Raw genomic sequence first — 23,298 nt, forward strand, 5'->3', positions numbered from 1 at the left:
GAAGTGCCTGTTTTCCTACTTCATGCTGGTTTTTTGTATTCATCTTAATCTCCAAGAATCACAATGTTTATGTGTATGGATGCATCTTATTAGGCTGCTCTACTTGCATTAGATGCTCATGCTTTTGACCTCAGTGAAGCTGAACGTTTGAGATTTCTCGCGTCTCTTGCCGTAAAGGTTAGGAATAGTCTCTGGAACTCTAGCATCTTTACTGTTTTTCTAAATGATCTCCTTTTCATATGGAATCTTCTTCTTGATGCAGGATTAATATGCACAATGGATAGTTGCAAATCAGAGAAGCCTTCTAGAAGTCATGGCCGAATTTCCTTAAGCCAAGCTGCCTCTTGGAGTTTTCTTTGCAGCGATAGCCCCTCGCTTGCAGCCAAGATATAATTCGATCTCTTCCTCTCCAAAGTGAGCAATATTTCAAATTTGACCAATCAAATTTCCAGTTATTATTCATTATTGTTATCATTGTCATTTTTCTAGAGAATGTTTGTTGTTAGATTTTGTTTTACTAATCATGGAAACCATTGTAAATTAGAGTAATACCGAGCTCTTTGATTTCATAAAGTGTTGATTTCATTTTTGCTTTTCATTCTTTCTGCAACCATGATCAATTAGGACAATCCCAATTTCATCAATTTCTTATTTTTTTTTCTTCTCTTAATTTTTATTTTTATTTTTCAATTTTAACCATCTGATACTTGTCCACCAATTGGCTAGTTTGGTAATCAATTCAAGGTGATTTTTGGACTATGATGCATCTAAGTTGGTGCTGACGGATTAATTTGAGTTACTTGTATACCACATATATCAACCATCACATCTTGCCAAAGTTGTTATGCCTGAAAGCTACCTCTGCAGAAATACTTTCCAGGTAAATATATCCCTTGAATTTGTGGATGATGTGATTATGACAATATATCTCATGATTTACAAGATAAGCCTATATTTTCCTCATAAAATGAGCTTATGATCCAATTTGACAAATTGTCTTTTACTATTTTCTCTGTGTAATTTTGTGTTCATGCTACGTCTATCAGCTACATGAATACAGAACGAATCCTTATCCATTTGTCTTAACAATAGTGAGATTGAGGAAAGTGAACTCTCTGATGCAAGCTTAACAAATTTGAAAGAAGATGGATCTTCACCGTCCCTAACTCTGATCAGAAAGCAGGTAGATATGCTATACCAGCTCATAAATTCACAAGTGGTTAGTCTTGTAAAATACATGTATCTTTTCTTACTAGGACTTTTTTGGTTAGATAAGGAATTTGGTTGTTGGGTTTTGATCTTCAGACTACTAAATCTCACAAACTTATAAGTTAGAATTGTATAGAATAAATTCTGTTGATTTTTGTAAATGGCATGTAACTTGCTTTTGGCATCTGTTCTAATATTCTTTAAAAAGAGATTTGTCCCATGGGTATGAAATTGTCCCATGGGCATCTATTCTACTAACTGACTTTCTAATGTGCATGTATATGGAACTCTTGTGGCATACTGCAACTATTTGAAATCTCAACAACCTGCTGAATCAACATTTGGTTTGTAGTCTGTTGACTGTCCACTGCACTAAACATGATTTATATCATTCCATTGTTTCTTTTAGAATTAACAGCTCTTTGATTGATTATCTCTTAGAGATGCATTTACCAATCTCTTAGAGATGCATTTACCAGCTTCAATGATGTGGTTGAAGGTGAGTTGGATAATCTATATTGGTTCTTTTGAAGCATTTTGTGGATATGAAATAAATTAAGAGTGTATGATCCTCTCATCTTGATGATCAAGGTTTGCCTGTTGGTCAGTGATCCAAACCCTCGATCTGTTGAGCCCCACTGCAAACATAGCCTTATCCGAGCAATTTGGGTCAGACTGATGATTGCTTGGAAGAAATTTAGTGACTGGCAAGGTACCGTGGATTAGGTCATGACAACATTATTATTTATTTATTTATTTTTATTTTTTTGTAAATTGACGATTTCGTTAAACCTCAAAACGCGTCATGACAGAAAATTTTCGCTCAATGCAATGCTCTGTTAAGCCCCATCTTTTATTTATTTTTATTTTTTTATTTTTAGTTTTTTGAGAGATGGTTAAACCTTGTACTGTGTGACATTTTCCTTCTCTTCATAAAGGGAGCACTATGGTTTAGTACAACTCTAAAATGATATGCAAAATGGTTGTTTCGAGCTACAATTCTCTGTCAGAGTTTGGTGTCCTTGGATTCGAGTTGGGCTATTTAATGGAAAATCCAAATTCATTAGTTATGTGGGAAGCTCAATTTCGAGATTTTTCAAATGGTGCTCAAGTGATGTTTGATCAGTTTTTGAGTAGTGGGGACTCTAAGTGGCTGTGCCAAACTAGGCTTGTTGTGCTACTTCCTCATGGTTATGATGGTTAGGGCCCTGAACATTCAAGTGCTAGGTTAGAGCGTTTCCTTTAGGTATTTTTTGTAGTTACTTAGGTTAATTATTGCCTTGGATTATGTTATTTTTCATTATGAAAGTGCCCTAGTTTGTCAATTAGCATGAGTGTTGAGTCCGCTAGACAGAGAAACTCCATAGGAAGAAAAATCAATCGTCTATCTCAACCGGATGTGCGCCCGAACTCGCCACAGGTAAATCTAAGCCTCACATCCCATGTCCCAAAACACTAGTTGATTAAAACCCTTAAAATGGATTAGAATATCATAGGGTTTTTGAGTTAGAAAACTTTTTTCAAAACTCAGAAAATCTCCAAGTTTTCTACCTCTGTCGATTTATCGATAGTATGATCGATATAATCGAGAAGTTCTGTCGATGTCCTCAAAGCTCACTCGATGGTACCGAATGAGGAGATAAGTTGTCCAGCAACCGCATATCCTTCTGGACGGAATTATCGATGTATCGATAGCTGTATTGATATCATCGATATTTGAATCTCGAGTCTATCGAAGTTCCCTCGATAAAATCGACAGTAGAGCAAATGTGTCCCTGTTTTTACTAAGGAAAATCATAAGATCGTTGATATATCGAAGTCCTTCTTGATATCATCGAAATTTAAAACTCGATGATATCGGCAGACCTTCGATGATATCAATCTTAGACACCAAGTTATCCAACAATATTTTCAGGTGGTTTTTATCTTGGATCGAGGGTCACTCACTAGAATCGATATTCAAATATCAATGATATCGAGGCTGGGTCGATGACATTGAGAATGGACATAAACTGTCCAACAAGATAACTGGAAGATCCTTTAGATTTATCGATGCATCGACACAACTATTGATACCATCGACATTCAAATTCCGATGATATCGAGTGTACCTCGATCATATCCTTGACCTGAAATATTTCAAAGGTAAGTCTCTCTCATTTTCAAATGTCGAGGAATCGATCCTCATATCGATGATATTGGAGTTCAAAATTCAATAACATCGACGAGTGTTTCGATCTTCTCAACCAGTTGGTAAAAGGTTTCAAAAGCGAATGACATTGAGTTTGTGTCATTGAGCGGCCAGTCGATGCAATCGAGAGTATACGCTTGATGATATCGACCCTGCTCAATGATATCGAACTCTATCATAAATGTGACTATTTTATATCTGTTGAAACCTTTTACCTATAAATAGAGAACTTGTCTTTAGTTGGTGGTAGAGAAAGAAGAGTGTTTTTGAGTGTTTAACCTTAGATCACATACCCAAAGCCCTTTCTCTCATGGGAGTTCATCCTCCAATCCACCCTCATCATTGATATTCAATAAAGTGGATTGGGGAATGAACTTCTGCATTCAAGGATCCTCCCACTACTACCTTAATGGCAAATCATTAAGCTGAGATGCCTTGAATGCATATATGATTGAAATCGCTATATATTCTTTATAGGAAAACATTTAAGAGAGTATGATTTCATCATAGCCTTGACCCAACCCATCACCATGTATTGGTACATCATCTGAGTTGCGGATCAAGGAAGCAGAAGATTCTTCATCAACAAGGAGGAAATATTTGACAAAGTGCTGAATGGGACTCATCCACTTATTTGTAAGTTATTAGAGTCTAGAGGACTTTTGTGATCATTCTTTCTATAGGATTGGGTGTAAGGTATTTCTCACCCCTTGCAAGTCCTCTAGGAGGCCTCCGGTGGGAGTGTACATGGTGGGTGCGTTGTGTTGACCCTTGCTCTGTAGAGAGCATAAACAGTTAGAGTCTTATAGAAGATCCTTAGCCAGTGTTCTTAAAAGTGAGTGCCTTATATTGACCCTTGCTCGTGAGAGCATAAACGTGAGAGGTTCCTTGTGTGGATCCTTGGCCAGTGTGCCTAAAATCGGGTGCTATGTGTTGACCCTTGCTTGGGGAGCATAAACAGTCAGCCTAGGAGTAGGTTGTAATGGTTAAAGGTGAACCAGATTTAAAACCTTAGGTTTAAGGTGAACTGTGTGAAACCTCCTTAGTGAAATCCGGCACACTCAAGGGTTGAGTGTGTCTGCTGGGAGTGGAGTAGACAAGTAGTCGAACCATTATAAAAATGATTGTGTTTGTGATTGTTATTTGTCTTTGATTATTTGTGTGATTTCTTTAAATGCTTTCATATTTGATCACACTTCACACACAGTCACATCCATCATAAACTCTTATCTATATCATGTTTATTCTACAAAGTAGTTTTATGATTGGATCCTCTACGTGGCTTGGAAGCCGTAGAGTTACTCTGAAGATATCCTGATGCAATGCATGTCTATTTACTCAGGATCAGATTAATGGGATTTTTAATAAGCATAAAATTTTAGAAAGTCCTATTTAACCCCCTCTAGGACATATTGGCATATTCCTACTTCAAGTAAAGTGGTCATTACCATAATTTCAATTAGTATTAGAGAGGGTCTCTCTTAAGGGCTTCACCACCTAGAGAGTGATCTTACCTGAAGTTGGAAATATGGCCAAAAGAGAAGGCTCATCGGTCACTAGACCTCTAGCATTTGATGGATCAAATTATGTATACTGGAAGCCTAGGATGCACTACTTTCTGAGATCTTTGGATCATGATGCTTGGGATATTGTTGAAAGAGGATATGTGCCACCAACTGAACAAGTAGTACTCGAAAATTGCATAGCTATCACCAAACCAAAATTCAAAGAAATGTGGACAGAATTCGACAAAGAAAAGCAAACATCTGAAGCTAAAGCTATGAATGTTATCTACTGTGCTGTGTCCCAAGATATTTTTAATCAAATCAGTATGTGTGGGATAGCCAAAGAAGCATGGGATTTGTTGGAAACAACCCATGAAGGAACAAGTACTGTGAAGAGATCAAAACTACAACTTCTAACATCACAGTTTGAAAGTCTTAGAATGGAAGAGCATGAAACCTTTATGGAGTTTTTCACAAAGTTGAATCTCATTTGCAACTCCATCGGTGGATTAGGTGAGAAAGTTTCGGTGTCAAAAATTTGAAGAAAAATACTAAGATCACTACCGGAATGGTTCAACCCTAAAGTAACAACCATTGAAGAGTGTAGGAATATTGATGAAATGAAAGTAGAAGAATTGGTAGGTTCCCCACAAACTTTTGAACTACACTTTAAACAAACTCCTAAATCCAAAACAACTGTCCTAAAAACTTCAAAGAAAACAATAAATGAGGACAGTGGAAGTGAAAGAGAAGACGAAGATGAGGAAGTGGCTTTGTTGGTACAGCAATTCAGGAAGTTCTTTCAGAAGAATCGTGGCCGTCCTTCCAGAGGAAGAAAGGTGGACAACAAACCTTATGCAGGTAAATTTGGTAAAAAGGCCAAAGAACCACAATGCTATGCCTATCAAAAGTATGGACACCTATCTACTGAATGCCCAAATAAAAAAATGAAGGGTAAGGCAATGGCTGCCACATGGGATGATACAGAGGAGTCAAACTCAGAAAGCGATGGAGACTAGAAATCCTTGAAAATTCTTATGATCTCCACTGCTCCAATCATTCCCACTAAAACTGAGGAAGAGAAAGAACCACAAGCCACTGAATCATTTCCATCAGATAAAGAAGAAACTGAAAAGGAAGAAGAAGAAGAACAGAATAAATTACAAGATGCTTACAATCAACTTTACATTCATAGCATCAACATTGTTAGAAGGCTTGGAATATCTGAACACAAAAAGGAATTGCTGCAAAAAGATTTGGATAAAACTCTGGAAATAAATACTCATCTAATCAATGACTTACAACAATACCATTCAGATAATGATAGACTTGAACGAATCAACACTTTCCTTAAATCCAAGTCTGAAAAATTAAACAAACAGGTTGAGCTCTTGAAAGAAGAAAATATGCTCCTTCAAAATGAAAATCATACACTCCTGTTTGACTTAGAAGAGTCCAAAAAAATCACTAAGGTAAATTATAAGTTTTCCCGGAGTGGTGAAAAGTTAGAAAAACTCTTAGGTATGGGAAGACATGGAAAGGACAAGAGCGGTTTAAGATATGAAAAATTTCAATCTAAAAATGCAGTACAGATGGCTAAAAAAGCTGCTCTTTCAGGAAGCAACACAAGAAACCTTCCTGTTTGTCATATATGTGGTGATTCTGGACATCACATGTTCGAATGCATATCTTCTAGGAGGACTCAATATAATTCTGGTAAAATCGAACCAACCAGAGAAATACAAAATGATAGGAGTCCACCTAGGGATATGAACAGACGAAACACACACATCACCGCCTAGAATGACAAACAAGAAAACTAAACCTATTGCAGTTAAAAACCCTGTCACAAAATGGATAGTAAAAGAAAAGAAAAATTGCCTTGTTACTCACTCAAATCATATATCAGGCAGTGATACTAAGTGGTACCTAGATAACGGTTGTTCAAGACATGTCACAGGTGACAAATCCTTTCTTTCAAACTATTCAGATCTTAATGATGGGGTAGTCACCTATGGAGATGGAAGCACCGCTAAGGTAATCGGACAGGGAATCATCAAAGGAATAAAATCTCTCAAAAATGATAATGCCTTTTGCATAAAAGGATTAGCTTATAATCTTCTAAGCATTTCTCAAATATGTGACAATATGCATGTGGTTACATTCAACAAAGACGAATGCAAAATCTTAGACCTATCAGGAAAAACAGCTACGAAGGGTTGTCACACAAATAACCACTGCTATGTCATCAAAGGCAAAGGCAGGGCTAATCCCTATGCCTAGCAATATCGAGCATGAAAAGACAAGTCCAGATCTTGCATCGAGATCTGGATATTTGCTGAAATGATGCAATCTCGCTGATTCCTAATGATACAACTGAGGTTCCTCACCTCAATATATATATATATAAGCATCTTAATGTTTATTCTTTTGATCAATACATGGATTGTACAAAAAAAATTTGTTGTGTATACTGGTGAATCAAAGATACTCTATACATGAAAGTTTTTTTTTAAACTACGAAAAATACAAATATTATTCACCTTCGATATGTCAGTTGTTAAGTCATATAGATTCTCGATTAATCGATCAAGGGTCGATATCATCGACGCCTATTTGGAATAAGAAGAGTCATATGATCGAAAATGATATCGAAGACAGTTTTGACAATATCGAGTGGGGTCTCTCAATATCATCGAAACAATGATCGATGATATCGAAGAAGGCAGCTCGATAAAAGGCGATCGAGCAGGAAAAATTACATTTCCTCTCTACTTTCTTTCTGCTCGTCCCCTTCAAAAGGAAGTTCATCAGTGGGTTCCGGATGTTCCTCAAATCAGGTAATACTTCTTTATTCCCTCTTCACTATCAAGATTTCATCTTGGACTTATTAGGGTATTTCCTGATTTTCAAAAGGAACCTTGCTCCTCTGTCTTCATTCTCTGCAAATCCCTTTTTGAGAGAATCAAAAAATGGGGAAGGATAAGGGGAAATCATCCGGGCCTAGGGAATCTTCACGATCATCCTGACAGAAAGTTCTTGCTTTAAGGGAAAGAGCAAAAGCTACTGATCGTGGGACTCCTACTCGACAGCGGACACGACTGACCACACGCGGCGTGCCCCAATCTGGAGCTCCAGCACCTCCTCCTGCCAGAATAAATCCAGTGCTGGCAAAGTTCATTGGGTGAAAGTTAATTTTTGAGAGAAGGGTAGACAGGGAATGCCTACAACTGTATAATCTGGAACCCCTATTAGCCAAAATCGGATGGCTACCTCTACTTAATTTTGGAGGTCCCTGTCACTATGAACGGACCTACCAGTTCTTTGCGGCTTGTCACTCGCCAGTGTCTGACCCTCCGTCCATCATAGTTTCTGTTGATGGTGATGACATAATGATCACTCCAGTTTCGGTTGCAAACATTCTTGGGCTTACACTATCACTTGTTGGTCTTCCTGATTTGGACCTAGAGAACCTTGAAACCTAGTCCATGGTTACCAAATTTCTATGTCATGGTCATGATATCCTATGGTATCAAGGAAATGCACTAAAATCCAAATTCATAGAACCCCGGTAATGTATTTTGTAGGGTATCTTTGCCTCAAATATATATCCTAGAAGTACCAATCAGTCTGATCTCACCGGGTTCATGGCCATGATAGTTTACTCCGTGGCTGTGGAAATCAAAATCTATCTTCCTACCCTGATCGTTCATTCGCTGGTGTATGCCATTCATATGTCTCAAGACGTGCACTTGCCCTATCCATGGATCATCAACTCTATATGCAATGCGATCGGCTTTTCCATGACAAACAATCCGGAACTTCCCCTTCAACACTTCAACAAGAATAATATTCGAAGGATGGATTTAAAGTTTCACAAGTTTCCCGAAGACGAGGAAGGAATTTAGGAGGAAGGAGAAAGAGGGGAAGACAATGCTCCCACTGAAGGGACTGAAATGACTGGGAATGAACCTCCTGCGCCCCATCAAGCTCCGACCACATCAGCGCTCGGGCATGCGAAAATGTTTAAGCTCCATCAAGATCGAATTGGAACAATACAATGCGATGTCTCTCAGCTTAAGGAATCAGTGAACACAAGGCTTTCTATCTTGAAGCGCCTGGTAACTGGAGTGCAACAAATAGTACAACAATTGGCTGATCTACTCACTTGCCGACGCGACAACACTGCACCGTCCTCATCTGCACCTCCTCCATGAAAAGATAGCTAAGGAATCAGTGAACGCAAGGCTTTCTATCTTGAAGCGCCTGGTAAATGGAGTGCAACAAACAATACAACAATTGGCTGATCTACTCACTTGTTGACATGACGACACTGCACCGTCCTCATCTGCACCTCCTCCATGAAAAGACAGTTTGAGTGCTGCCACATACACTCTATTCTTATCTCATCGTAGGGTCATGGGTATCTTTTTGTATGCCCTACATTTGCATGAGTGTATGTGATGACTCGCTAACTGCACAGTCTGAGCAGTTTTTTTGTCTCTTCTATTGTGTTGTATATGCCCCTGGATTGTCTAAAATACATATGGCTGGTTTTGGGTGCCCATGAATGGGCTTGGAATTTTTTTTGGATAGTTTATTGCCAATCATGGGCAGTACTGTGGTTTGACAATTTGGGTTATGGCTAATTATAATTCTCACATCTTTCTGCCATGTCTTTATCTGATTATCTTTGATGCATGGTGTGTTTAATCACTATTCTATCTGTTTACATCTCTGCACTATTTGGACTTCTTTGCATACATGGTTTCTGTAAATGAGATCAATGTTTATTCAACTACTTCGATTCTTGAAACATCTATCGGGTATATATGTATGCTATCTAAATATTGGTTCTCCCTATTGCTTCAAACTTCAGTCAATATCAACTATTGGATTATCCTTTATCAATGACTGACAAAAAGGGGGAGAACAAATCAAACACCCCAATTTAAAAAAATTGTATATCTATCTATCTGTGGTGATGTAGGTGTAAAGGGGAGCAGCTAGTTTAAGGGGGAGAATGCTGTTAGGAGGAGCAGCTTCTACATATGTGTGTGCTTCACCAGAAAAAATTGTAAAATTATGTAAAGTGCATGTACACATAATTTAGGAGTGTTTTTCTAGATATTGTTCTAGGGTGTTTTGGTATTTTGTCATGTAATTGACAAAGGGAGAGATTGAAAGTGCCCTGATTTGTCAATTAGCATGAGTGTTGAGTCTGCTAGATAGAGAAACTCCATAGGAAGATCAATCAACTGTCTATCTCAACCAAATGTGGGCTTGAACTCGCCACAGGTAAATCTAAGCCTCACATCCCATGTCCCAAAACAAGAGTTGATTAAAACCCTTAAAATGGATTAGAATATCATAGGGTTTTTGAGTTAGAAAACTTTTTTTTCAAAATTCAAAAAATCTCTAATTTTTCTACCTCTGTCGATTTATCGATAGTATGATCAATATAATCGAGAAGTTCTGTCGATGCCCTCGAAGCTCACTCGATAGTATCGAATGAGGACATAAGTTGTCCAGCAACCACATATCCTTCTAGACGGAATTATTGATGTCGATAGCTGTATCGATATCATTGATATTTGAATCTCGAGTCTATCGAAGTTGACTCGATAAAATTGACAGCAGAGCAAATGTGTCCCTATTTTTACTAAGAAAAATCATAAGATCGTCGATATATCGAAGTCCTTCTCAATATCATCGAATTCAAAACTTGATATATCGGTAGGCCTTCGATGATATCGATCTTGGACACTAAGTTATCCAGCAATATTTTCAGGTGGTTTTTATCTTGGATCGAGGGTCACTCGCTAGAATCAATATTCAAATATCGATGATATCGAGGCCTGGTCAATGGCATTGAGAATGGACATAAACTGTCCAGCAAGATAACCGGAAGATCCTTTGGATTTATCGATGCATCGACATGACTATCGATGTCATCGACATTCAAATTCTGATGATATCGAGTGTACTTCTATCATATCCTTGACTTGAAATATTTCAAAGGTAAGTCTCTCTCATTTTCAAATGTCAAGGAATCAATGACATCAGAGTTTGAAATTCAATAACATCAACGAGTGTTTCGATCTTCTCGACTAGTTGGCAAAATGTTTCAAAAGCGAATGACATTGAGTTTGTGTCAGCGAGCGGCCAGTCGATGCAATCGAGAGTATATGCTCGATGATATCGACTCTGCTCGATGATATCGAACTCTGTCATAAATATGACCGTTTTATATCCATTGGAACCTTTTGCCTATAAATAAAGAACTTGTCTTTAGTTATTGGTAGAGAAAGAAGAGAGTGCTTTTAAGTGTTTGACCTTAGATCATATACCCAAAGCCCTTTCTCTCATGGGAGTTCATCCTCCAATCCACCCTTATCATTGATATTCAATAGAGTGGATTAGGGAATGAACTTCCGCATTCAAGGATCCTCCAGCTACTACCTTAATGGCAAATAATTAAGTTGGGATGCCTTGAATGCATAGATGATTGAAATCACTTTATATTCCTTATAGGAAAACATTTAAGAGAGTAGGATTTCATCATAGCCTTGACTAACCGTCGCTATGTAATTGGTACATCATCTGAGTTGCGGATCAAGGAAGCAGAAGATTCTTCATCAACAAGGAGGAAATCTTCGACAAAGCACTAAATGAGACTCATCCACTTATTTGTAAGTTATTAGAGTCCAGAGGACACTTGTGATCATTCCTTTTGTAGGATTGGGTCTAAGGTGTTTCTCACCCCTTGCAAGTCCTCTAAGAAGCCTCCGGCGGGAGTATACGTGGTGGGTACGTTGTGTTGACTCATGCTCTGTAGAGAGCATAAACACTTAGGGTCTTATAGAAGATCCTTGGCCAGTGTGCCTAAAAGTAGGTGCCTTGTGTGGACCCTTGCTTGTGAGAGCATAAACGTGAGAGGTTCCTTATGTGGATCCTTAGCTAATGTGCCTAAAATCGAGTGCTATGTGTTGACCCTTGCTCGGGGAGCATAAACAGTCAACCTAGGTGTAGGTTGTAATGGTTAAAGGTGAACCAGATTTAAAACCTTGGGTTTGAGGTGAACCGTGTGAAACCTCCATAGTGAAATCCAGCACACTCAAGGGTTAAGTGTATCTGCCGGGAGTGGAGTAGACAAATAGTCGAACCACTATAAAAATGACTGTGTTTGTTATTGTTATTTTTCTTTGATTATTTGTGTGATTTCTTTAAATGCTCTCATATTTTATCACACTTCACACACAGTCACATCCATCATAAACTTTGATCTATATCTTGTTTATTTTGCAAAGTAGTTTTATGATTGGATCCCCTACGTGGCTTGGAAGCTGTAGAGTTACTTTGAAGATATCCCGACGCAATGCATGTCTATTTACTCAGAATCAGATTAATGGGATTTTTAATAAGCATCAAATTTTAGAAAGTCCTATTCACCCCCCTCTAGGACATATTAACATATTCCTACTTCAAGTAAAGCGGTCATTACCGTAATTTCACATTAAACCAAGAATATGTTTGTACATACTCACTTGCTTCGTCAATAACTATTCTGCTGTTGTTTCAATCTTGTAACAATACTTAAAGTTGCATAATTATGGGTGTGTCCATGTTCAGCAGTTGATACATGTCTTGTAGTCATCTAATAGGGAAGAAGACAATTGAACTTGAAATATGCATTGGACAGAATGGTAACACTGGAAATATAAAAGCTACCAAGCATAGTATGTCATCAGGTTTAGAGATGAAGCTTGATGAGCTGCAGAAAGAGCTCTCTTCAAGTCATAAAGGAATATTGCCGCATAACATTCTTTCCACCCAACAGATCAGCACGTTAAGCGCCGAAAAACCAACTTCCATGGAGTAGCTAAGGACTAGCCTTGTTTTGACTATCATAGGAGCAATTTTCAAATGGCTAATGGTGGGTGATCCACTCTTCTCATTGCATACAAGTGGGTCAATCCAGAGTTCAAATCACTTTAGCCTTTTGACGCCACTTGTGCTAGGAGTAGACCATATAGAGGATTTGTTTTTATTTATTCATTTATATTCAAGACCATTTATTGTAATGAATATTATATATATTTTTAATTGTGTAGTAATATAAATTTTGTTTAATATTCAGTTTTATTTATATTGCATCATTTTTATGTTTCAAATATTTTAAAAATACAGGTTTTGATTGAATTATATATAATAAAAAAATTTATTGGCATTCTAGCGCCTCTCAAATCCATACAAAGGCTTTTACCGGCGCTTGTATAGAAATCTTACGGTGCTTTTTCATGAGAAAGAGTGTCCACAAACCACTGTTAGCGGCGCTCGAAGTGACTTTTAGCGGCGCTTATTCGCGTTGGAAAAATAGCACCGGCAATGCTTTTACCGACATACCCATTTAGCGGTGCTTGACTAGCGTCGCTTATAGAATCACCGGCACTTTTAGGAGCTTTTACTGGCACTTGTGAGCATCGATAAAAGTCCCATTTGTTGTAGTGAAGCCAATAGTCTATGAAAAGGAGCATGAGACCAGCTATATAAATAAACGGAAGGGCATAAAGCAAGCCAACAGTCTATGAAAAGGAGCATGAGACCAGCTATATAAATAAACAAAAGGGTAGAGAATCCCAGCCATCATGCCTTGTTGATAAGCGAGAAGAGAGATCTCATTCCCATCTCAACACATCTGAAGAGAAGAGAGATCTCCTATGCCATTTAAATGGACAGTCTCAAGTGTGTTCATTTAATAGAATCGGATTTGATGAAGTCAGGGAAATACCAAGTTTTAAAAAATCTTTATAGTCAGCTGACTTTGTCAGTTCTCATTTCCTAAGGCTCATTGATAGCTTTTCAACCATTTTATATACATGAATCCAATAATCAATTTGTAAAGTTGCAGCTACCGGAAGTTATAGTTTGGGTTTAGGCTAATTTTGCCTTAGATCTTGCTTTCCTGCATGATTTCTTTTAATCATGGCCATCCATGAAGTTTCGTCACTTATTCTACTTAAATCATCAGTTAGTCTAATTTTTCAAGGAAGCCTTAAAGAGTTCACTAGCCCTGATGAATAGTTTGGATGGGTGATGGAAATGCCAATGAGGTGATTGCAACTATAACCCATCCTCCAGTGGGTTACCCCACCATTATAACAGGACACCTTTAAATACCTGGCCAATACAACTATTGAATGGCCCCACATGAATTTGAAGGTTTTTGGGCAGTTGTCCATTGTTCTCTATGGTGTGGCTGATTGGATTGGTCTGTCTTTTAAGGCATCCTATTTCACAGTGGGGATGTGACCCTACAGGACAGTTTTCATGCCATACACATGCCATGATACACCTCAAGTGCATCAACATAATCAAAGAAGAATGAAGATCCAATAACCCAACTACAAAATCACACACCTACAAACTAAAGCCAAAATAAACACAACAACAACTACACTTAAATGTAGTAATGGTGACCCATAGACGGCATACATACATACATATTCATTGATCTAGACCATTCTTATTAATGAGGCCAAATTTTGGTCGGCATAGGATGAAAATTACACAGATGTAAGTAACTATCCTAACCATTCATTTGGTGGGTATTAAGTATGTGGATAGAAATAAATTAGTTAATGGTCCATGTTCATAGGAAGAAATCATCTAACTAGCATTCTCCAACCAGTTGAAACCTACTAATTCGATAAAACAAAATCAGTTTAAACCTGCTGTGATAAACTCACATTCCATGTTGTACCTCCCATCATAAGGAAAAAAACCCTAGAAATCGAACAAATGATGCTGATAAGAATGATGATAACTACAGATCATGTACCTTCCCTTATGTGCAAAATAGAGCATAGAAACAAGAAAACCCTAGAAATCCAAGGAAGTAAATGATCCAGTGAATCTCCTGTAAAACCCCAAATCCAGACAAGTAAACAAAACCATGAAAGATTCAAAAAGAGAGAGAATAAAAAAACCATCGAGACCTTATTCGCTCGTCGCTCTCTCAAAACCTGGAGCAATCTCTTTAGTTCAGGCAGCCTTAGGTAGAGAAGATTTCAAATAGAGAGTTGGGTTTTGGGAGATTCGTGAGAGAAATGAGATGCAGAGAGAGAGAGAGAGAGAGAGAGAGAGAGATGGAAGGGAATTAGGGGAGTAGAGGGCCGGGAGAGAGAGAGGAAAGGGAATCGGGGGTGTAGGGGGTGGGAGAGAGAAAGAGGGAAGGGAAATAGGGGCATAGGGGGTGAAAGAGAGAGAAAGGCAAGGGAATCGGGGGTGTGGGGGGAGAGAGAGAGAGAGAGAGAGAGAGAGAGAGAGAGAGAGAGAGTCGGGGTGGGGAGAGTGAGAGAGTCGGGCAGGAAGCTGCTAGGGTTTTATTTTTTTATTTTTTTATTTTTTATTTATATAGCATATGCTTGCCAGTGCCCGTTATTACCTAGCGCCGGTAGAGGATAATCTCCACCATTGTCTATGCCCCATATTCTTGTAGTGAAAGCTCAATAAAATTTAATACAACATAAATAAATAGACAATGCCATGAACTGAAGTAATCCAGATATATAAAAGGGATATGAGCTTGTATCAGATGGAGTTATATAAAGTACAGTTAAGAAGGCTCGGGACCATATAAGGCGGACTCTGAGGGTGCCAGCTAATATGAGGAAAAGCACTTGAGGATAGTCTCCATATTTGATACAAGCTAAAAGACCAATAAAGAAGAACATCAAATTACAATCCACAACACAGAGATTTACGTGGTTTGGTAATACGCCAACACGTAATACAAAGCTTCCACTAAAATGAAGGAGATCGGGAGTACAAGTATTGTTTCTCTGAGACAAATGAAAGCAAAGTAATACATACAATGCACATACCTTCACTATTGATCATTCGTATTCGATGTATCCAGATCATTATTGGGCGACATCTTGACAACGAACTTCAAGTCTCCCAGGAGCACAAGAGAGTGGGACTGTGATCTAATTGAGTGGAATGCACTCGTATAACTTCCCCTTATGACCATCCAATATCAGGTATTGAATGCATGGCTAACTAAGATTGGTGTATGAAAGGTGTATGATGTAGTCCGGGTATGAGACGAACAACATAGAGTTGTGCCGGATATAAGACGGGTAGCGTAATGGCATAACAAATTGTCGTGCATGAGATAGAGACCTCTAGGTTGTGTCTAGGCCAACATGGAGCATGCAATTGTGTTCATATAGCTGAGTAGCTTGTATCTGTGTCTATGTGACAGACTAGGGCTTCGTTTGTGAAATATGATAGTAAGGTCAACGAGTGGCATTACCTATGTGTGTAGTTCAGCAAACATTGGATGTTGTATTGGGTAGCTCAAGAGTGAGCACATGCGAGAGCATTGGATAGGTGAGCCTAAATCTGTGCTCCATTGAGAGATGGGCGATAGGCGCCGTCGTAGCAGCACGCATGGTCATCGCCCTAGCTCGTTGTCTATATGAGTGAGCAGGCGTCTCTCCTTACTTATTTGGGAGCGAGTGTGGAGAAAGAAAATGAGAGGAGAGTTGGGAGAAGAGGAGTAAAAAGTTCTCAAAGAAGATTTTCTAAATGAATTAAATAAAGAACCTTAAGAGGTATTTATAGAAGTGAAGTTGTTAACTCTGTGTGCTGACGACAATCTACAACAAGGCCATGGGCAGTCTATCGTGGCATTGTTGTTAGGCCATGGTTTGGTTGTAAGTAGGCCACTATGGCACCACATGCCTGGTCGTCATGGAACCCCTATCGAGCCGCAGGCAAGCCATTGTCGTGCCATTGTCAAGCTACCTGATTGCCCTAGCACCACCCTCGAGCCATGATGCCATCGCCGGGATATGGTGTGCCCTTGGTTAATTGAGGCTGAGATAGGTAGGGTGTGCCCCTAGTTAGTTGAAGCTGAGATAGGCATGATGTCACGCTCTAAACTCAGAAACTGGGCTCACAAAATTTTCGGTCTCCCAATCCGACGCCAACAGCCTCCTTAGTACCACATTCTCGGCTCTCAGCGCCCATTCGCTAGGTCCCGATCCTGGGATGCTACGAGGAGGATTTTCAACATCAGTTTGATTCGTATTAAGCATAATCAAAGGCATAACCCACAAAAAACAACCAAAAACTCCATCACATTTCCACTATGATAAAAAACTTACAAGTACAATGCACAAAAAGGAAAAATACAATGATGATAGACAAAAGCTCCAAGATGATTTTCTATATGCTCCTGCCTCGGCGCTACCGCGATTCAACGTCACCTACACGCAATCGTCATATATAAGCTTACGAAAAGCTTAGAGGGTGGTGAAAGTGTGTGCGTAATGTAATAATATAATTATGTAATATCAGAGTAATACAGAATATGCTGATGAATTCATGAATACTATTGGCCGTACCAAGGCCATGCGATGCAAGGCATGAATGATGTCGGCCATACCAAGGCCATGCGATGCGAGATGCAACTTAAGCATACGAATCCTCTTCTAAGTCCATATATAAATACAATTCAACTCTAGAATATCACCAGGGTCTAGTACACTCCAAACCAGATTGTCGCCCCATCGCGCGTAACAAGGTGAGTGGAAGAGACCTCACTATCCGCCTGCCAATATTGGACTCGGTTCATCGATAGCGGACCCATTCCTCAAGCTGGTCAAGCTCAACCTAGCTTTGTGTAACACCCCATACTTTTCTGTACTCGGGTGTTACTATGGGAACTCGACTTAGTATAAATACAACCCCGATTTATGTGAACATTCACACTCTGGCCTAAATCCTACCGTCGAAATGGTGGAGCAACTACGAGGTTCGGGATCTACCGTCCAATTGATATGTAGGGGAATCTAATTTTAGGAGTGATCGTCAGATCTAGAGCAATGGATCTACCTCAAGTTAGATGGGTGGCTTATCTTAAGTTGATACCCTAATAATTGATTTTAACGTGATGTAATTGTACATGTATACTATAATACAGAGTAATGTTATAATTATTCGTACGTTACATGAATGATTCAATCATGTATGTTATTTAAACTATATAAAATAAATTGTATGCCCACACATCATTATATAATTGATGTATATTTACATTTTTAATTTTATACTATTGTAGTATATATATATAATATATATTACTTAATGTTAATTTTACTATACTATATGTGCATGTATAATCACAAAAATGCCTTGTAAATGTTAGTGATTGTAAATAAATACTTACCTATAACTATTAATGTGTTGTACTAAACAAATATAGAAATATATTTTAATTTTATAATCTAAAACATTATTTACTAATATTATTATAATTAATGTATAAGGATATTACATAAATTAACTATAGTACGCTTGGAATATTCTTAATGATAATTATGATATATATATATATATATAATATTACCAATTAAAATTTATTAATTAATAAACGATTATTATTATAAAATATAATATGTTATTAATTATATTCAAATATAAAATAATGTATAATATATATGTATATATAAGATGGTACTTATATAAATGGGTTGTGAACCTGATTGGCCCATTACTTAGGTGAATGGTCCTGATCGCGGGAGTGATCCTCAGATCACAGTAAATCGACGGCGGTTGACACTTAATGGCCATAATTCAATTGATATGGCCCACTTAAGTCATGGATCTATCCCATTCTTTGGGTCGGGCCCTATTTTAGGTTGAAAAAACAGATGGACGGTGTGGATTGGTCGAAATCATCATGGTGGACCCCACCCTGAGTCATGCGTGTACACAGCAGGTGTACACTCACGCCGCACCAAAGTAGCCAGTCGTCAAACCGGCTCTGACCGTGAATAAACGAAAAAGGAAAGATTTTCATTCCTTTTGAAAATCTCTCGCCTGCGATGCATGAACGAGGGCCGTCCGTTGGTGATGACCGTGACCCACCATCATCACTCTGTTGGAAGATCTGAACCATCCATTTCACTTAGAGATATCAACGACTGCAACGATAGTTGATCCACCCGTTGGATAGTACACGTGTGCACACAGTATCAGCTAAAAATCAGGCAACAAGCACAGTCATTTTTGAAAACGAAAAAATCTGCGTTTCTTGCCTTTCCACGCTAGCGATCCGCGTGCAATGGCTCTTACAACATCTCAATCCTCCACTTGGCGAAATCAGAGCCCTCCAAACCAGGGCTTTCCAAATGATGGCTTGAAGACTTCCTTCCGCCGCTTCTGCACGTTGCACTCGAACTCTTTAAGTGAAACTACCCATCACCATCCGTTTAGTGGGTCCCACTGTATTCTTTGATCGTATCCACGCCATCCACGAGTGATGGATTGGAAGATTAGCCATCCATCAATGAGATACCATTACCGATGGAGTCAACTTCTCCGTTGGCTAAAACAACCCACCATCCCTTGTGGGCCCCATTCTCAAATCAGAAACGTCCATCTGGTGGGCCCTAGTACCAGATGACCCTCTATATCAACATATGCTATCCATGTATTCAAAACAACCTCTGATTGACCGATCTTTCACAACCGAATTCAAAATGAATTTAATTAATAACTCTACTACCTCATTGATTAGTGCTTTGGACTCTCTAAGATGGAATTAATGTGGATTATATAAGCACCCTTTTAGGGCAGTTATCCAAAAGAAAAGAACAAAACAGAGAGAGAGACGTCGGTTCTGCCAACTCGCTGCCTTACCAATGTCGCTCGGACTGAGTTCGGGCTGAATGCATAGCCTATCCAGCCGTCAGAGAAGCAACAAGAAGGGAAGAAAAGTAGTAAGGAAGAAAGGAGAAGAAGACAAAGAAGAAAGACAGAGAGATGGGGTGTGGTGCAGCCGCATTCCTGTTCGAGTGCATGACAGGGGCTGTTGGACCACACCCAGTCGCTGTGCTAACTCGAGTCGGTTTAACATTGAGTTGGGTACGTGGTTGGCCGAGCTTGGGTCCGGTTTGGATATAAGGAAAGGGAAGAAAAATAAAAGGAGGAAAGAAGAAGGAAGAGAAGAGGAGAAGCAAGGAGTTAGAGTTAACTCTCTACCCTTGAGTCAGGGCAAGTTGTTGACAATTTTGGTCCAGCAATCTCGCTGGATATGCCGGATGGGTCTGAGAAAAAGGGGAAGAGGGAAAGGGATGTTGAAAATTATACAGATTAATGTATTTTTGTATAATGTGAAAATTGAAAATTGTAAAGTAATCAGAAATTAGGACAGGCTGATAGCACGTCTGAAACGCTGTCCTTAAAGCGTTATTTGCCCCTACTCAAATGAATTGAGTATGCTGATAGGTTATAGGCAAATAGCTTCTAGGATACGACGAGCCTGGTGTGGGTCTGCGTTCAACAAACACGAAGGCCCACCAAATGGAACTCAATTACACACTTTCTGGCAGTATTACAGTGTAAAGGAAAAATCCCAAGAGAAGAAGAAAAGAAGAGAAAAAATATTTTTGACTTCTGCACAGGTCAGTTCAAATCTTCAGCCATTGGTTCAGTTGAACCGTTCTAGACCACACCGCTGGTTTGTTCTTCAAGCTAAGGTTTAAGCCTTGCTATGTTGCTGGAAACACTAAAATATATGAGTGGAGATGGGCTAGTTGTCTCAATTCGTATGGGTTGCTGGAGTGAGTTGAGATGGTTTGGAAACCCATCCAGGTCCTCCTTTTATAGGTTATGGTGGCTAGGGGGTTATAGTCCAGAGACTTAAATTCCATTAAGCCATTTCTGACTGTTGGAAAACTAGCCGTTTTATGGCCGTTTTCTGACTGTTGTGCATGAGCCTTTAAGCTGCTCCATGCTGACTGTTGTGAGACAACAGCTAGCCGTTTTCTAGCTATTGGGCTAGCCATGCAGCAGTTATAGCTGGACCCTGCACTAATGGCTCAGTTGTTACAGTTTCTGCTGCAACAGCTCTTTTCAGTCCCTCTATTTATACTGAGAGATTTCTCCTAGTCTTTTAGTCTCTCTGCTAACCAGCCACCTGCCATAGCCACTTAGTCGCACAGCGACTCACACACATGCGAAGTGCAAAGTGCGCCACTAGCGCTTCTACAGCCACACTGCCTCACATGCCCACGCCCTCGCATCGAGCCCGAGACCGAGACCGAGTCCGAGTCCGAGTCCGAGTCCAAGTCCGAGACCGAGTCCAAGCCCGAACCTGTGCCCGTGCCCGAGCGCGAGCATGCGCGCGGGTGTTCCAGTGCTACACACTGGAACACGCAAGGTCCATAGTCTATGGACTAGGTAAGTAAATATTATAATACTCCACATCCTTCATATAAACCACAGATTTTTCTCTTCTCTTTTCCATGTGGGACTATTCCCAAAAACCCACAAAAAGTGTTTTTTCAAAACAACTTTTATATATTATATATTATTTTATTATTGAAATATATTTTATTAAAATCAATATTTTTTGCAACAAGGGAGAGAAGAAAGAGGAAGAAATAATGGGGAAGAAAGTGCATTTGCCGCACTAGCTCAAACCGGACCGAGTCGCTGACTCGTTAGAACTCGGTCAGGTTGAGTCTTGAGCTGGTTGGTTTGTTGGGTTATGAAAGTAAGAAGAATGGAAGGAGAGGAAGAGAGAAGAAGCGAGGGAGGTGAGAAGGGAGAGAGTTTGAGTTGTAGGTTGCTACCGAGTCAACTCGGCTAAAATCTGCCGAGTTCAGCTCGAGTTGGGCCTGGTTTGGGTCATGTTGTGTTTCTAGCAACAAGAAAGGAGAATAAGAAAGGAAGAAAGAAATGAGGAGGAAAGGAGAGAAAAAGTGCAGTGGCCAAGTCAACCCAACCTCTCGAGTCAAGTTGGGCCACATTCAACCTCCGTTGAGGTATAAAAACCCTCCATCCTCTTATGTTGTAAATCATATTCGATCATCTAATTAGCTGTTGTAGCTATTAAGCTTGTATCTCTCAAACCTCGACCTTAGTTAGAGTATGGGTCAAAGCCCACTAGATGATATGACCAAGATCCTAACGTTGGTCCTACTTATAAATAAATTGTAAACCTTTGAGCTAGCAGGTCGACCATGGTGAGTCGACACGTTTTTCCCAAACTAAAGTAATTCGATTTACAATTATCATCCTTACTACTATTATCATGAATTTTAATATAGATATGATTAGCCATTAATGGACTATTTATGTTAATATTAGTTATTATAAACAAAGTTACAATTATTAGATATTTATATCCCATTCATTTCTCAGAAATATTTCCATTAATAGTAGGACATGCCATGTACGACCATCATAATGATTATTATTGCAATGATAAACTAATATTAGTTATATCATTAATGTTAATAATTATGTTATAGTTAGTAAGTTAACATTTCAATTAATTATACCTTAGCTAGAATTCAAACCCTAAAACCTAGCCTAGACCTAAACTCTAGGATAAAATCCTAAACCTAAGTAACCTAAACTCTAGGTTAAGACCCTAATCCTAAAAAGTGTGTAAGCTTGGGTCTAATTATACAACTTTGCAATTAATGGTAGGAATTAATTTCAAGGAAGCACGCATTTTAACGATGGTGCAGGTGGTTCAAACATAAGGTGAGGACTCACCCTTTGAGTTTCCCACTTAAATTTATCAATCCAGATATGGATGGTACATTGATTTCTCCTATTTAGTTACTTACCTTATTATATGAATATGTTAATCTGTTGTGAAATTGATTCATATAATGGACATGTCTCTTTAAATTTAGCAAGTATAAATGATTTGATGCTCACATTCTATTTCCATTTGTATAACCTGCTAGTTCATTAGACGTTGCTACTTGTGATCATTTAATAGATAGAATGAGACTTGTTGTGGACTCCTCCTTGCGGTTCATGTTTGCCCAACGTGGCTTGGATCGTCTATTTGCCCTTCGTGGCTTTAATGGGTTGTTGGTGCCCTTTTGTGGCTTGATGGTTATATTCGTATATCTTATTATTTTCTAGCCATTTTGCAGAGTTCACGTACAATGTGATTTTCGGGTGCAATAGAAAGTCGTATGGTTGATTATTTGAATATCTAAACATATTTCCTTGCAATGCGATTGCTATTATATTTTGCCTACGATGAGATTCTGTTAATTGGCTTGATTTTTGAGTATATGATCATGATTATGAAATGCTCTGTTTAATATATTCATAACATGCGATCTATAATGGATTATGAATGATGAGTGCGCTATCTTAGAGGGTGCTCCTCACTTCGATAGTCATTGACGCTATCAAACCGTAACAGTTGATGCAGGTATACAGCAAGTTGATGTTGTTCACTGGGTCACTAAAGCAGATCAGTTATCTGGGGAGCTAGGCGGGGTCCCTGCGGCCCATATTGAGTTCCACCATTACATGATAGGTTTCTAGTTTTTGTTATTAATG

The 23,298-nt window shown here is 38.9% G+C and overlaps 1 long non-coding RNA gene across 1 annotated transcript; it reads left to right on the forward strand.

The window, feature by feature from the left end:
* The first annotated feature begins 69 nt into the window (after positions 1-69).
* Positions 70-13,038, forward strand: LOC131254828 (uncharacterized). The gene is made up of 5 exons (XR_009175925.1): positions 70-177; positions 263-880; positions 1,047-1,183; positions 2,203-2,455; positions 12,570-13,038. It is a non-coding gene; the product is annotated as an uncharacterized LOC131254828 (long non-coding RNA).
* The last annotated feature ends 10,260 nt before the right edge of the window (positions 13,039-23,298 follow it).

Source organism: Magnolia sinica, chromosome 9 (assembly GCF_029962835.1).
Source record: "Magnolia sinica isolate HGM2019 chromosome 9, MsV1, whole genome shotgun sequence".
Classification (NCBI taxonomy): domain Eukaryota; kingdom Viridiplantae; phylum Streptophyta; class Magnoliopsida; order Magnoliales; family Magnoliaceae; genus Magnolia; species Magnolia sinica.